Source organism: Pinus tabuliformis, chromosome 6 (assembly GCF_031772625.1).
Source record: "Pinus tabuliformis cultivar Carrire ecotype Pingquan chromosome 6, CPIR1, whole genome shotgun sequence".
Taxonomy (NCBI): Eukaryota; Viridiplantae; Streptophyta; class Pinopsida; order Pinales; family Pinaceae; genus Pinus; species Pinus tabuliformis.
This window is the reverse complement of record NC_142292.1, coordinates 602,305,875-602,322,276: the sequence shown is the minus strand read 5'-3', so window position 1 is coordinate 602,322,276 and position 16,402 is coordinate 602,305,875. Positions and strand designations below refer to the sequence as shown.

Genomic DNA, 16,402 nt, shown 5'->3' with positions numbered 1-16,402 from the left:
GCCAACATGGGTTATACATTGATTTTTCCATTCAAAAGTTGTAGTCCTCGGATAGATCTTTCTAACAAGGTATTGTATGTGTCAAACGGAGATCGTATGCCAAAGTTACGATCCCGGGAAGTTGATATGCCAGTTTACCCAAACGGTGCCCATAGTTTGGTGCTTCATCTCCTACGGTTAGTTTTTTTGGATGTTTAGGGTTTTCCATTGTTTCTCGATAATAAATAGGCCTTTGAGCCTCATTGTAACACAGTTTAGAGGCATGTAGCCACCACATCTCTTCTTAGAGATAAGCTACCATCGCCCTAGCTAATTTATTTCCATTTCTGCTTGTAAGCATATTTTCAGTGTTTAATATTAATAAACTGAAGTATTATTTATGTTGCATCTCTATACTTATGATTATATTTGTCATTTTTTGTGTTCCTGTTTAAATTTGGATCAGGTTTGCAACTTATTTTTATATATTTTTGAAAGTAAGGCTACTACTAGGTATTTTAATTTTTAGTTCAGTTTATTACTAGTTAGAATACTTTTGAAACAACATTTAAAATTAAATTTGGTGATAAATGAATTATCTTAACAATCTAAGTATTAGAGTCATCTAAAATGAAGATGGAAAACAAGTAGGGTTTGAATCAATATAAATTGCATAAGTACAGTTCAACATCACAATTTTATCGCTTTTCATTGTCATATTCATGAAACTACCTTGGATGAAACATTTGAGATTCAAAAGGTGAAAAAGGAGATAGTGAACATAAAAGTAAATATTGGTCTTGAAGATAATAATAAATCATTTATAATGAACTTAGGGAGGATAATATGGGGTTTCTTAGGAAAGTACTTGTTACTCCAAAATTTAGCGAGCCTAGTGCAAAAACTCATTAGACAACTTATCTCTTATAACAATAAATATATTAGCCACCATTGTCGCCTCAATGATGTCTCTCTTGCTATTTTGTGATTGGATGTTATTCTCATGGGGGAGGTTTCCTTGGAAAATCTTAGAGGTTAGATGACTATGGCTTCAAGCTAAATGGCTCTCGAAGGATCTTGTAGATAAATCATCTAGAAAATTCTTCAATAAAAGAGGGCTCAAGTGTGATTGGAGTCTAATGGTTATAGGATAAGCTAATTACAAAGCCTTGGATATTAATACGAGAGTTACAAATTTTCAAGCACACTTTCCACCAAACCCATAAACTAGTGTTTTTATGATAGACCACGACAAGTTGTGTCTCCTTGCGCAACCCCACTAAGGACTTGGAGAATAAAAATTCACTGTAAAATGATATAAGGATGCCCTTGTATAGATTTTGCCAAATGTGTGAGGGGTTTGGTGCATTATATGCGCTTTTGCGAGAAATCCTTTGAGGTCTCTTAAGGTGGTGCAACAAGTGATGCATGCTCGCATTTTCGCGAGCCAAAGTGCGATAACGAGTTTAATTTACGAGAGGACATTGTTATCGCAATTCTGAGATGTAGAATTATAATGTGCTGTGTTGAGGCAAGAATATGCAAAAAAATATTTTACTAAAATTTAACAAAGATAATTGAACATAAAGGAGTTATTGAGTGTTATCCGTTGGAGAAGAAAAGAAGGGGGACTCCAAGTTTTTGAAAGTGTCGAAAATTTGTTGTTGTTGTAATGGCTACATCAACGATTTAAAAGTATATTTAATTGTTGTCATCCCCTTTCCACCTTCAAAATCTGCAAGAAAAACAAAAACAAAAAGTCTTAAACTTTACACCCAATAAAGAGCTCTCACACCACTTGTAGTGAACATTTATAGTAAAGATCAAAATATGAAAGATTAATCCTTAATCTTAAGAATGAAACCCTTGTCTTCATAAATACCAAAACATTTATACCTTAAATGTAATGCACCTAGTGAATATAGCTTTGAATAAATAAGGAAGCACCCAATGGAATAATTAATATAATGTGACCATAACCATGTGAGATATTCATTCAATAGTTTATGGGTGATAAATAAACTCAGTTAAAAAGAAATAATATAATGATAACGGGTAGTTGTCCTAGATCCCTACGAATACATGTGGGAAACTAAAAAGACACATTGTATTGAGATATCTTGAATATTGGATATTGTTTGGTAGTAAACATGAGTTCTGAAGTGATTCATTTCATAAAAAGTATTTGATAGTGTTACATTAACCTACCTCTGTATTCTTGTGTTCATTATTTTGTGAATGTTTTGGTATTTTTGAAGCCAAGGTTTTAAGCCTCAAGCTTAAGAGTTGGTCTTTTATTTATTTTCTCTTATATGTACAATACAAGAAAAAATAAATGAAAAACCAACTTATAAGCTTGAGAATTAAATAGTTGTCTTCAAAACACCAAAACATTCATAGCATAAGAAACAAAAACCTTAAATTATTGTAGCACTATCGAATATTCATTATGGAATAAATCACTCCAAAAATCATGATTTTTATAAAATAATACATCCAACACAATTAATACAACGATACTCATGTATTTATACTTCTTCATAAGTATTACTGTGATTATATGACAACTACCCCTCATTATTATATTATTTTCTCTTAACTAATTCCTAGACCTATTTACTACCATCAACTACTAAATGGACATATTCCATGATTATGACCATAATACTTTCGTCATCCTTTTAAGTACTATTACCCACCAAAAGTGGGTAACCCCTAGGAGAAATGTTTCCTGCCCATTGGTTAGCAAGCTAGCTAACATCCTTATGATGATTCAAAAATAGCTTTCCTTTAGAGCTCTCCACCCATGCTTTCATTTAATGTTTTGGGGCACACTAATATGAATCATAGGCTAAGCTGGATGATTGACCGCTCTTGATTGTACCCTTGTTCTGATGCTTCACTTAGGAGATTATCCTTTATGTCTAGTCTAGTGTGTCCTCCCCTAAGGCCCTTTTCTTCCACTGTTAGGACAAGCACTAATAGGAGGCACTAGTTGACATAGTGTGCCGAAGGTAATCCATACTTGTTAGATTCCATGTTTCCCTTATATTCACTTCCATTATTAGGGTTGATTGTCATTGTTCATTGAGATTGGCACCTTATATCCTCATCTCTAGGCTAGGGCCTAGAAATTTTCCCTAATAGATTGATGCAATTCAAATAAGCACGTGGGAAAAGGCCTAGAATAAGTTATACCCCCCTCACTATCCATCACCCAATTCCTAATAATTTCATGTTCTATCTAAGTGAACTTTTGAATGTCCCAGCCCTAATGAATGATAAATTGTTGCATCTATAAGGAGTGTTGGAAAAACACAAAGCAAGCTAGGTCACCTAAGTAATGCATTAAGGAAGGAAAATCACCGAAGTAAACTTGGTGCACAAGAGGTGTGGAAAATGAAATTCAAGGAAAGAAGTAAATTATACCTCCCTGATTTCTCCTCTTCTCATTATTATATTCAAATATGTTGGACCTCCTTTAGCTAGTATCATTGCTATGGCCATCTTCCTTGAAGCCTTTCCCATTCCATGACCACATTATCACATGCATCTATGGATTGATGGGCCAACCTATGAAATTTCCTTCCCCTTAGGGGTTGGAAACACCTAATAGGGATAATTTCATAATCATCCCAAACATAAGTGTGGTAACCTACCTACAAATCATGAGCTAGAAATACATTTGAAAGCAAGGTTTGTGTGAAGTATTTTTTGCACCCTTAACATTGAGTATGGTCCACTATGATGCTTTAATTTTTTTTGTCCCTAATGTTTTTGAATCACTTGATATTGAGAGTATGTTTCAGGTGGTTCATCATATGTACAGTAGACATCCCTTAAGAGATGGCTTGACACCTTTCCAGCATAATGAAGAGGACATCTAGCCTAGTTTTAAGAGAATATAACATTGCAACCCCAATGTTCCCCCTTGATATGAGCATTGGATTTGAGGAGCCTCCACATGGTAAAATACCCTTTAGTATACCTCTAGATATGAAACATTGAGCCAAGAATCTAAGGCATTAGCTTGATTGATGGTGTGTCCAAATGGACCTAGGATCCCCCCACACTGGCCTTGCACTTATTTGATGGATGTTGCCATGTTCTAAGGCCCGAATTATGATAGAGACCACTTGGGATGGCTTAGGAGGGATATCACACCTTATGTTGATGTCTACGCTTAGTCCTAGGGCTTCCACGTCACCGATGCATGCCTAGGAAGGTGACATGAGCCTTCTTGATGATGAAATTTTGGTGGAGGAAATGTTACTTGGAGATGTATCCATGCACTTTGATGATGCCCCTTGGAGTGAGGATCACTCTTGGACCCACTTTATCACTTTCTTGATGGAGACGCCCATTTTTGGAGAATGACATCATGTTGGAGAGCCTCTTCTCACACACGTGTGGAGGATTACATACTTATGTTTTTTTTTTTTGTAAATTTATCTTAAGGTTTGATTATGACCTTTAATCGTAGTTAAACAATCCAAGAAAAAATTTAGGGATTTTTGTTGTAAATTAGTGAACAATGACTTGACTACCCCTCATATAAATAGAGGGAAGCCACTCTCTCTTGCTCATTATCATACACAATGTCTCTTTTCTCTTGACTAAGTGCAGACTAGCGTTCTTGTCTTTTTCTCTTGATCACTATGGATGAATGATGGAGTGAATTTCCTTGGGCACAATATTTTGCATGAAGAGACTATCTTTGGATTGATGAAGTGAATCTTAATCGATTGGTGTTAGTTTATTCTCATTTTTTTCTTTGTATTTTGCATGTTATTTCCTAAAATCAGGCTTTATATTGTGCCATATTAAAAAGTGTAGAATCATCCATGAAACCTTAGCTCGACATTTTATGCGAAAACTACCATTCAAGAATCCAAAGGAACTTGTTGCATGCATCATTTTGTAGGAATTTACAGGGTAAGTTCCTCAGATAGAACACCAAAGGACACCACTCACAAACAGATCACAGATCAATACACCGGTATTCGCCTAAGCCAACGCGACCACTTCAGGTAATTTATTAATAAAAGAAATAAAATTTACATAAGTTTCTCTCATGAACGGTCACACTACAAATGACCCTCCATGCTCTTTAAATAGAGATCATGGACCAATCAGGTGTTAAGCCACGGATCAAGTGTCGGTAATATCGAAGAGAGAACGAACTGTCAGATCACTTCATGTCTAGAACATATCATGACCGTCGGATTTTACGTTACAATGTACATAGTAAAGAAACACACTTTACCTAACTCTACACTAGACCAAGTTATACTTAACTATTTCCTATGTGTCAGAATATCCTAACATCCCCCATTAAGAACAACTTGGGATAGGACTGAAGGATGTACAAATATGACAAAATAGGAGGAGGGAGGCATTAGAGCCTATCCCCCCTTAGTGACAACTTCTTGAACTCCAACCATAAATCGAAGTTTAGTAAACCTCGCCTCTGTGAGAGCCTTTGTAAATATGTTTGCAACTTGATCATCGGTTGAACAATATTGCACTTCAAGAACATGGGCATGAATGAGCTTTCTGATGAACTGAATGTGTAGTTCAATGTGTTTGTTGCGGTGATGTTGGACTGGATATTTGCATAGTTGAATGGAACTTTGATTATCACACCAAAGTGTAGTCGAATGCTGCTGTTGAAAACCAAACTCTGACAAGATCTGATGAAGCCACAAGGCTTCCTTACTAGCTTCCACGGGCCACGATACTCTGCTTCTACTGAAGAAAGAGAAATGGCACTTTTTTTCTTGCAAGCCCATGTAATAGGTCCAGAACCAAGAGTGAAGACATAACTTGCAGTATTCTTCCGATCATCAAGGTCACTAGCCAAATTGGAATCAGTGAAACCAACCAATAAAGCAGATGCTTCTGCATTGTAATGAATCCTAAACTAAACTGTACCTCGAACATAATGAAGTATTCTTTTAGCTGCTTTCCAATGAATTTCATGTGGGTTTTGCATAAACCGAGCAATAAGACCAATAGCAAAGGAAAGGTCAATACGAGTATGGGTTAGATACAAAAGTTTTCCTACAAGATGATGGTATAAGGTAGCATCAACTTGAGGGGAAGTACAAGTGATTGAAAATTTGGCTCCAGACTGAAAGGGAGAAGGGGCTAGCTTACAATCTTCCATGCAAAAGTGGTGTAGAAGATCACAGGCATACATGGACTGGGATAGGGAAATACTATCCTTGGATTGCAAGACTTGAAGACCAAGAAAATAATGCAAGTGTCCTAAGTCTGTCATTTCAAACTTCATTTTAAGGCTGGACTTCACATGGTTTATAAGGTTGGGATCACTACCAGTAAGGATAAGATCGTCAACATAAAGAAAAAGAATGATAAGAGACTTACCCACTTTCTTGGTGTAGACAATATTGTCAGAATGACACCTAGAAAAGCTAGTATCTAAAAGAAATCTATCCATTTTGGCATACCAAGCCCGAGGGGCTTGCTTGAGACCGTAAAGGGATTTCTTAAGCCGACATACAAGGCTGGAGTCTGTTTGTATAAAGCCAGTAGGTTGTTCCATATAGATTTCTTCATGCAAGTCCCCATGCAAGAAGGCATATTTAACATCCATCTGATGGACTTCCCATTTGAAAGAGGTAGCAAGGGAAAGAACAAGGCGGATAGAGTTCATTTTGGCAACAGGGGAGAAGGTTTCAGTATAGTCACTGCCTTCAACTTGTGAAAAACCATTAGCAACAAGACGATCTTTATGTTTATCAAATTTTCCATTTGGTCCATACTTGGTTCTATAAACCCATTTGCATCTAACAAGTTTTCGTCCCTTTGGAAAAGGAACAAGATCCCATGTATCATTTGCCAATAATGAACGATATTCTTCATTCATAGTTGTGCCCCAATCTGGATGGCCTGAAGCTTCTACAAAGGTGTCAAGATCATAATTCGCTGAAGCTTGAGCCAGTAAAGAAGAGGCTCTATCGAACTGAGAATGTGTACGTCACTGATCTGTAGGATCACTTGCAAGAGCACCTGCTACATCCCGAGTAGCACGGACCCATTTTGGAAGCCGGGGAGTTGAAGGAGGATCCTGAGAAGGTGGGGGAGGATTGTCATCCTCGCTGTCATCATTTGAAGAAGAAATATTTTCAGAAGTAGAAGGGATAGAGAGAGGTGGCATATCCGCCGAACTAGGCTCGTAGGCTGATATATTTTTAGCAAACTTTACATCTCTTCTAATGATAACATTTTTGGACTTAAGTGGAATAAGTCTATATCCTTTGACATCTTCAGAATATCCAACAAAAATACATTTTTCACTCTTAGGTTCTAAAGCCTTATGTTTCTCATATAGAATATGGGCCCATGCTTCACTTCCAAAAACACGAAAGTGACTTACATTTGGTTTAATTGAGTTCAATGCTTCTTCCGGAGTGATATTCTTTAAAACCTTAGTAGGAGTGCGATTTACTATGTAATTTGCATAGTTGATTGCTTCTTCCCAAAAATTAAGACTAAGTCCTTTAGATTGAAGCATACAATTAACCATTTCCTTTAAGGTACGATTCTTTCTTTCAGCTACACCATTTTTTTGTGGAGTATATGGAACAATATGTTGCATTTGAATTCCATTCTCAGTGCAAAAGTTGATGAATTTTTTTTAAACATATTCTCCGCTATTATCAGATCTTAGCTTAAGAATTTGATGTCCAGATTGTTTTCAACAAAGGCCTTAAAGGCCAAGAACATGTTAAATACTTCACTCTTGAGTTTTAAGAAATATACCCAAGTGCGTTTAGAGAAACCATCAATGAAAGTTAAGAAATAATTGTAGCAAGAGAATGAAACAACTGGAAGTGGACTACATAAATCACTATGCACAAGCTATAAAGGGGCTGAGGCATGAAAAGAGGCACGTTTTTCAAAACTATCCTGATGATGTTTTCCGAGTACACATCTGGAACAAACACCAACTCTGCAGGATACCATAGGAAGACCTGTCACCATATTTTCTTTACATAGATTTTGAAGGGAGTGATAGTTTAAGTGACCAAATCGCTCATGCCAAAGTTTTCTCACTTCATCATTATGAGCAACAAATACTGAGGGAAGAGTTGATGACCCAAAGTTGTTAAACTTATACAATCTTGTAGAATCATCAGCAATGCTAGTAGCTAAAATCTATTTAGGATCTCTTAGGTCCTTAATTACAACATCGTGAGGTGACAATTCAAAGGTTTTACCTTCACTTGAATGAGTTATCTGATATACAGATAGAAGGTTGCAGGGTAAGGTTGGAACACATAATACATCATTAACTTGATCATTGTCTAGATGAACAGTTCTAGTCCCTATAACACTAAGACATCTATCATCACCAACATATATATTTTTGGTGTTACAATGATTTAAAGAGGAAAACATGGCTTTGTTTTTGGCCATCTGATAAGAAGCTCCAGAATCAATGAGACACTCATGAGAATGAGAAGAAGAAGACACATTTAGTGCATAACCAGACCGAGATGCTTGAGAACCACATGCAAAAAGTGTTATTCCTGAAGATGAAGTTGAAGTTGAAGAGTTCTCCAAATGGATGTTATGCTTCTTCATTGCTGCTTCCAAGGCTTCCATCTTCTTAAAGCATTTGGATTCTAAGTGGTCATCTCGATTACAAAAGTGGCAATGTCTATTAGTCTTCTTCCCTTTGTTTTTATTTGCCTTATCATTTTGTTGAAATGATTTTTCATTTTGAAACTGAAATTGCTTAGGACCCTTGTTTGGTTTAGGATCATTCTTTTTAGGATACTACTTCTTAGGATTATTTGAATTTGGTTGTTGTTGAGCGGCTAAGGCTTTCTTAGAAGAGTTTCCAAGATTAAGAAGACCAAGATGTAAGAGGTTTTCTTGTTCTCTTATTAAAGAATCACAAAAGGCATCAAAAGAAGGGGACTTGTAGTCTTGTCCTTAAAAAATAAATGCTTCTCTAGTAGAATGGAAGGTGGAAACAAACACAGAGTAGGCTGGTCTCAACTTAGTAAGAATGGAGTAGATAAGGCTACCATATTCTTTATTAACCTTAACACCTTCCAAGAGAAGTCTAAGGGTCTTGAACTTGGACAAAAAATCTTCAATGGAAGAAAAATTATTCGGGTCCAACGTAAGCAACTCATTTTCAAGTTGATGGACTCTAATTTCATTTTTAATTCCAAAAACTTTAGTGAGTTGTTTCATTGCTTCATTAGGGGTATCAAGTTCTGTGATATGGAATCTAAGGTCTAGAGAAATAGACATCCCTATCAACCCACGTGCTTGATCTTGCCTATTTTCCCATTTGGCTGCCTTATCTTCATCTTTAGGTTTAATTTCTTGGTCTGAGTCTATTCTGTAAATACCTTTACTTTTAAGTAAATCCACAATGTAGGACCACCATTAGAAGTAGTTGGTGTTGTCAAGAATAACTTGGCATGGACTTTCCATTTTAACATAAATTGAAGCTGTAGATGCTGAAATTAAGTGTTCCAATGGAAATATCTTGAAAAATTAGGCTGATTAAAAAAAATAGCTCTGAAAATGACTTCCGGATGAAGAAGTTATGGCTTTTTGAAGAATAGTTGTTGAAGAAGCTGATGAAGTGTCTGAATGTGCGGAAGTGAATGATTATTTTATATTTAAACCCCCGAACCCCCTCTCCCTTCCAAACTTAATCTAATTAGCTCACTTTAAAAAAAAATTTGATGTGACCCACTTTTATAAATAAGTGAAAGTCACTTTTACAATGGTACTTTATGAGCTACTCACTAAATTGTAACTTAAATAAAAGATAAAGAGAATTTAGAATTATAAGTGACTCATTTTTTATAATGGGTGAGAACACTTTTACATAAAATAACTTTAAAACATAAGTTACATGTTCTTTTTGAAAAAGTAATTGAACAAAAAGAAAGACTTGAACCCAAGACCTCTATTCTCATAAAGCAACTTCGGACCAAGTGAGCTAGTTTAACAGGTTAGTAATTTTTGGAAAAGTGGAATGGGGGATTTTTTGTTTTTTGTTGCTCATTGAAAGCTTTAGGGTGTGTGCTTACCTGGAAAAGCTCTTTTTTCCTACAAAACAAAAAACCACACAACCCAACACGGACATGCAAAAAAAACCGAACCTTATGGCTTGAAGTTAGCTTTCACCGGAAACTAAACATTTTCCATAATGTTTCTGATTTTCCGACATCACACTAAGGCATGGCGGAAAAAAGTATACGCATGAGAAAAATCCTTTCTTTCTGTTTCTGATTTGCCCAAATCGCACAAAGTCGCAGGGCAAAGAGCATACGTAGAAATGAAAGGTATAGATCTAGTAATAAAAACAGAGAGCTAAATAAACCGAAATAAACAGAGAGATGAATAATTACAATTGAAAAAAAAAATGTATACCTCCAGATCTTAAAAATGACGTAGCTAGGGCTACCAGAAACCTTTTCGCGTGAAACGAAAGGGGTTCCTCATTGGAATAGATGCTCCTAACACAATACAACAATCCTCTTAGCCCGAAACCAGTCAGAATCAGTAGATCTAGGAAACAAAAATTGGATGTAGTTGTACCGGATTCGAATTTGGATCACCAACGGATGCGGCCATCGAATAGCTCTAATACCATGTAGGAATTTCAGGGTAAGTTTCTCAAACAGAACACCAAAGGACACTGCTCACAAACAGATCACAGATCAATACACCAGTATTCTTGACGTGGTTAAAACCCTCAAAGAGGGAAACTGTCCACGGCCTGAGCCAACGCAGCCACTTCAGGCAATTTATTAATAAAATAAATAAAATTTACAAAAGTTTCTCTCATGAATGGTCACATTATAAATGACCCTCCATGCTCTTTAAATAGATATCATGGACCAATTAGGTGTTAAGCCATGGATGAAGTGTCGGTAATACCAAGGAGAGAATGAACCGTCAGATCACTTCATGTCTAGAACATATCGTGACTGTCGGATTGTAAGTTACAAATGTACATAGTAAAGAAACACACTTTACCTAACTCTACACTAGACCAAGTTATACCAAACTATTTCTTGTGTGTTGGAATATCCTAACACCTTTGGCCTTGCATCTCTTATTACAATAAGTCGCTAGAGTTTCTAAGAGTAGATCTTTAGTCTTGCACCCTTTTCATCCAAGTCCTTCCATCATTGACCCCACCCTCTTTGACTCAATAACCTAATTGAATAGAAGTACTAATGTAGTTGTGAGATCACCTTGTAAAAACATTCTTTTCTTATTTTTTGGTAAATAACTAGGGTTATGGTTTGGTCTAAATATGCATTTTATTAAAAATTTAACATCTATATGTTATTGTCATTACATGCATTTTCAGCCATTAAAAACTTAAAGTCGACTTGTCCCTTACTTACCTCTTTGATAACTTTTAATCCTATTGTTGATTTTATCATTTATAGGTTATTTCTTTCATGTTATATGTTATTACACATTGCAAATTTACATATTGTAAAAATACTAGTTTATGGGTTTGGTGGAAAGTGTGCTTGAACATTTGTAACTCTCATCTTATTATCCAAGGCTTTGTCATTACTTCTCTCATAACCATTAGACTCTAATCAACCTTGAGCCCTCTTTTATTGAAGAATTTTCTAGATTATTTATGTACAAGATCCTTCGAGAGTCATTTACCTTGAAGCCCTAGTCATCTAACCTCTAAGATTTGCCAAGGAAACCTCCCTCGTGAGAATAACATCCAATCAAAAAATAGAAAGAGACATCATTGAGGCGACAATGGTGGCTAATATATTTATTGTTATAAGAGATAAGTTGTCTAATGAGTCTTTGCACTAGGCTCACTAGATTTTCCAGTAACAAGTACTTTCCTAAGCACCCCCATATTATCCTCCCTAAGTTCATTATAAATGAATTTTTGTTATCTTTAAGACCAATATTTACTTTTATGTTCACTATCTCCTTTTTCACCTTATGAATCTCAAATGTTTCATCCAACGTAGTTTCATGAATATGACAATAAAAAGTGATAAAATTGTGATGTTGAATTGTACTTATGCAATTTATCTTGATTCAAACCCTACCCTTTTTTCCAACTTTATTTTAGATGACTCTAATACTTAGATTGTTAAGATAATTCATTTATCACCAAATTTAATTTTAAATGTTGTTTCAAAATTATTCTAACTAGTAATAAACCGAACTAAAAACTTAAAATACCTAGTAGTAGGCTTACTTTCAAAAATATATAAAAATAAGTTGCAAACCACATTAGATTGTGCACTCATGAACTTAACAAATACAAAATTCTTGGTAGTTAAATTTGAACAACAAAATATCTACATGTTTGGTGAAGTCATGAAGTTGACTTAATAAGGCCAAAGAGTCTCATGTTAGCCTATGAGGTTGGTTATAATTTACAATGATAAAAAAATAGCCAAACATCATTGATGCTCTATTGTAAATTTGAATTTAAAATTACAAATTTTGAGACAAAAAGAAAATAAGGAAAAGGAGATATATGACAAGGTTTCAAGGATTTCTTCAAGAACATATGCAACCAAATAAATTAAGGTCGTTAGTGTAGACTTCTTCAATCAAATTTGCATCCATATAGTCCCTATTATATCAAATAAACTCATGTGCAATCAATAATTCACAAATTTGACATGTATAAGCTCAAGTAAAGTAGATAAAAGCTTAGCCATCTCAAGTTGTGATAATGTACTATATCTTCAAATCTATAATTAAATTACTTTTTAAGTTCAAATGGTGAAAATTGTTGATTTCTAAACTCAACTTTAGTACATTAAAGGTTAGGTTCTAAAAGGTGCTCAATTGAAATTCCTTAAGTGTAAGAGATCTATCATAGTTTAGAATTTAACATAATTGATGATTATTAGGTGAACAATGGACAGTTTAGCGTTTAACATTATTGATGATTATTAGGTGAACAGTGGACAGATGTGTAAAAGAGGGTATCGTAAACCATTTATTTCTCTAACTAAATGCTACACCTATATACTATGAAGCAGAAATATTACAACTGATGATTATTAAGGAAATGGTTGATAGACATGTAAAAGATGACCATTTGAGAGTACATTGTAAATAGTATTTTTGGCTAAAGACTAACTAAAAGCTACATCAAAACTATGAAAGAACAGATATATAAAATATGATCATTTAATGATATGAAATGTTCATTTGTACTGTGAGAGTTGCAATGTTTTTTAGGTTTATCTCCATAAGAATTCAATATGGTTCAGTTTTAGAGGTTTAACACCTTCAGAATTCAATATGGTTCAAAAGAAAAATCCAGTAAAAAACATGAGGAAAGTGGAAGAAAGTAGGAGTATAGATTTAGATTAAATACCAATTAGGGATATGTAGTTAGTAGCAAGATTTGTAATTATTATGGATATCAAATAGAGAAGATCCATAAGGCATAACACCCAAAACTGCTTAAAACAAATGATCAAACATATTTTCCAGTAGGCCAAAACCATCTCAAAAAAGTTATAAAGCCATAAATTTTGTAAAAATGTCTCGCATAAATCAAGGACATAATTCATGAAATTATACGACGATTTTTTTCAATAAAACAAGGAATCATTCCAAAACCTGCCATTGCTAGGTTTATGATCAGGAAAAAATAAAAGTAGTGGAGAGATCATATGCAATAAGGAGCATTTGTGATACACAGGCTATGATTACAGGCAAAAATAGTATCTCTTCCAAATATCTTGCTATCCAATATTTTCCAAATAGAAATGATTCTGTCTCCAACAAAAATCCATCCAATTGTGATCAAACTGTTTACAAAGGTGCTCTCTTTATAACTCTATAGAGGATAGAAACAAAAAATGAAACCTAAACATCGTTTCCTGATATCCCAAAGCTCCATATCAAAGAGAAGGCAAAATGACACCTTAGAAGTGCCAAAATGCATAACTTATTTATATTACCATATCCATCTCAAACTCAAATGTGACAATCAAATTGATAATTATAAGAGCACATCAACTCTACTTCAACAATAAAATTAAATAAGATGCAACTCAACTCTGATTCTTAAATACTTGCCAATTTGAGATTTATAGAATAAAGCACATCCGCTGTATTTCCCAAAAATACGGTAGGCACCTTAATCTCTGATGCCCCAAGTACAAAAATCATCTCTTTAAACCATAGAATTGTGTTTCTTCTAGGACCTCCCATAAGAGGTAAGCCAAAAGCATCAAGCATAAAAACCCTAAATTGATTTACTCAATTGTGACAACCTGATTCCTAAGCTTGAACCTCATAACCTGCTCAAAGAATTTGTCTGCAGTTTCTTAGCAGTTCTTCATTTAGGAAATTCGTATAATCAATTCTTTTAGTTTTGGGTTGTATTTGACTAAGGACATTAATGTCATCATTTTATGTTCAACATTCAAAGATGACCTCACTGTAATCAAAATATTTTCCAGGCAAGGTATGGTGAAGGAGTCCAACTGCAAGATAAAAAATACAACTTTAGAAGAAAAAGTTAATACAAATCTTTCATTGATCTTTCCATTTTTCTAAAAAAACACTAACCAAAAAATTAAATGTAAAGATAGCAACTAGCATCCCAAACAATATGTCATAATTTAGAGATGAATAAGTTTACTTCTGCCAAGTTGTTTCTTTGTGATAGCGTAACAAACATGACACCATGTACTTCAAAATTGGTTAATCTTGGATGGCTATTGAAAAATCAGCAAAGTCCATCTTGGGAAAGGGTTATGGTCTTTTTGCATCTTCGCTAAACTCAATTTTCATTACCAAATGCTTCACATCAGTTGCAGATTGCAAAACTGTGTTTATAGCATCCCAACACCACTACACTTCCTGAATGGATAGATACTCTAAATACTTCAACCTTATTTACTTTGCCTAGGAAATAAAACAAATTGAAATATTACAAAAGCAAAATAAGTGAGAAATAAGAATAAAATATGCATTTAAAATAAAACGAAATGAAATAGAAGAACCGAAAGAAAATATGTACGAGCATCTTAAAACATAATCTGTAAACCTGCACTGTTTGTTATTGAAAGCCGCCTTAGGGAGTGAATTCCCTTTATATGAATCCAAGCAGCTCCTATTACTTCAAAGGATTGAAGTTTGGGAGCAATTATGTTGACAGAGAAATCACCTATACCATAAAAATCCAATTTGCATTGCTCTAGAAGTTGCAAATCAATGATCACCACTTTGACACCATCACAACTTAGCAAATCCAAACACTTTATCATCGGACACGCATGAATGATGTTGGATAAAGAAAAATAATGTGTACGAATACCAACAACTTCCAATGTTTGAAGGCTCATGAAAGGGCTCCAATTTGGTGCTTATGATAGATGAACACCCCGTAACTTGAGGCTTTCAAGATGAGGCAAGGAAAAAATGTAATCAAGCTTAGTGGAAAATTAGGTATCAGACGTTTTACTACAAGATTATCTAGTCAAAGTTCCAAGTGCTTCAATGAATTGCATGTGCGTGACAACCAAGCTCGTAATCTATTCCTAGAAAAATGGCAATAAACAATTAGCCCTTCCAATGCAGATGTTGAAAATACCATGCAGCTTACAATAACATCTGACTCAGTCAATCCCTCGTCACAAACACTTCTCGAAAAATAAAGGATGCTAATGTTTCTCATTGCCTCTCTCCATTTTCTACTAACACAGCAACACATGGCCACATCTATGGCATTCTTGACAAATGAGAGCATGTGTTGCACTGTTGCATCAGGGAAACACATCCATAATTCCCCTCAAAGAATCATCATCGATATCCATGGTGTCAGCTATTGCAAAGGTTTTTTTTTTTCTCACAAACACCTATCAGGAATCTGACCATAACCCAACAATGTCAACCTCCTAGAAACCAGTCCTTGGATATATAAATTTTATTGCTCGCTCCTCCTTCAATCATATATGAATAATTTCAATAGGAAACCTAAATGAAATCTCAAAAGCCCAAAAGGGCATAGACTGCAGCTCTAAGAATAATTAAATCACAAACTCCATAGAATACATTGAGACTCAAATCATCAACATACCAGGGAAGTTCAACAAATTCGATGAACCTTTTTTGAGCCAATACTTGATTTCAGCAACAAAAATACTTAAAATTAGAAACCGTTCTGTGGCAGTGTGTACCTAGTTGTAAACTGTCTTCTGATTCCATGTTGTTTATAGTAATCATGGAATGCTTTTGAATCATATTTTCCACCACGATCTGACCTCAATACCTTGATTTGTCGATCACTTTGGTTCTCTACTAGGGCTTTGAATTCCTTTAACTTTGCAAAAATTTCAGACATCCGCTTCAAAAAGTAAACCCAAATCTTTCTGCTATAGTCACCAATGAA

The 16,402-nt window shown here is 34.8% G+C and overlaps 1 pseudogene; it reads right to left on the bottom strand.

The window, feature by feature from the left end:
• Nucleotides 1-14,261: 14,261 nt before the first annotated feature.
• Nucleotides 14,262-15,833, bottom strand: LOC149259993 (F-box protein At1g10780-like; annotated as a pseudogene).
• Between the last annotated feature and the right edge of the window lie 569 nt (nt 15,834-16,402).